The sequence below is a fragment of the Cebus imitator genome, unplaced genomic scaffold (genome assembly GCF_001604975.1).
Source record: "Cebus imitator isolate Cc_AM_T3 unplaced genomic scaffold, Cebus_imitator-1.0 Scaffold39, whole genome shotgun sequence".
Classification (NCBI taxonomy): Eukaryota; Metazoa; Chordata; class Mammalia; order Primates; family Cebidae; genus Cebus; species Cebus imitator.
In genome coordinates, this window is record NW_016107354.1 from 9815595 (window position 1) to 9817123 (window position 1529).

The 1529-nt window shown below is 34.9% G+C and overlaps 1 pseudogene; it reads left to right on the plus strand.

The window, feature by feature from the left end:
- Positions 1-539: 539 nt before the first annotated feature.
- On the plus strand, positions 540-653 carry LOC119470758 (annotated as a pseudogene).
- Positions 654-1529: the final 876 nt, after the last annotated feature.

Sequence of the window (1529 nt, forward strand, 5' to 3'; positions counted from 1 at the left end):
GCAGAAAAAGGATTGGCCTTAAAATGGGGAAGAATATAAATATTTCTCTTAGATTTAGAAGTTTTTTTGGTGAAGACACAGTCAGGTGAAGATGAGGTATAAATGTGGAAAGAAAAACTTGAGGGATTTCATACCTAATAGACTTAATACTCATAACCAAACAGGTTAAGCCAAATGTTGGAAAGAATAGAATGGACTTGTGTTGTAAACTTAAGAAAGAATAGTGTTAAAAAAAGACAAAATTACAACAAATCTAACTTTACAGATCTTAGTTGGCTTTTATTTGTAAGTTTAGACTCAATTACAGTCCAGATTAAAAGCAGGTCAGAATGCTCTGCCCTACCACATATGTGGGTGATATTTATTGATAGGGAAAAGAAAGTGATACACAGAAAATAGAAGTGGGGTATAGAGGCAGCTTCGTTGGTTAAGGCTGGTGTTTGCCTTAATTTAACCCAGTTTGAACAGTTGGCTGTCTATCGTTGACTGAAGCTCAGCTATTGTGATTAGCTGAACTTCAGCTATTTGTTATAAAACAAATATTTACCTGGCAGGGGAGATCCCATGATCACAAAGGTGGTTTATCTAGTTTTTGTGGGAAACTCTACTGCTTAATTTGTCGTAGTGGGGGACTGCATTCGAGCTTTCCCCTGATTTTTTAAGCCAAAAAAAAAAAAAAAAAAAAAAAAAAAGCACACTACTAAATTAGGTTTTTAGTTTGTTTACATACTAAGTTAGGTTGCAGTTCATTAATTAGGACTTATACTGAAGCTTCTAAAGTCCAAATATAGTTTGATTAAGCACTTGTTATAAGTTGAAATGAGCAAGGTAAGTAACCAGGGCACCCAGATTTTGGTGATACCCTATCTGCTGTTAATTACCTTCACTGCATTCTAAAATTCATTACTCATTTCTTTTTCTTTTTTTAATAGAGACGGGGTTTCACCATGTTAGCCAGGATAGTCTTGAACTCCTTACCTCAGGTGATCCACCTGCTTCGGCCTCCCAAAGTGCTGGGGTTACAGGCATGAGCCACCATGCCTGGCCACGTTTTGTTTCAAGAAAACCTTCCTTTAAGTAGATTTTTTTCTTGTTGCTGATTCGATCCTGTTTTATAGATCAGTAGCTTCTAGAGGTTATTGACAATACAAATCGTAGATGTTCCTACAGTTTTCCTTTTTTTCTTAGAGTCGTACATCTTCTCATTCCTCATATTAACCCTCTTTTGAATTGCTAAATATTTCTGTGTATCCAGGGGATTATCTCCTTTTGTTTATCATTACAATGTGGTGTGTTTATTTTATTTGTTGAATATTAAAGTTCCGTGATTATATCTGATCTTTATACAGCTCTTTAAACTCAGATAAGGGGGAAAGTGCATACCTCAGATTTGGTATAGTTTTATTTTTTGAATCAGAATTAGGTTTGGCTGTATCAAAGATATAAAATAATACTATTTTAAATGGGGCAAGGAACAAATGTAGAGATATTAAAAACTTAGAGAGAATCAACTTGGAGCTGGTAAGGCT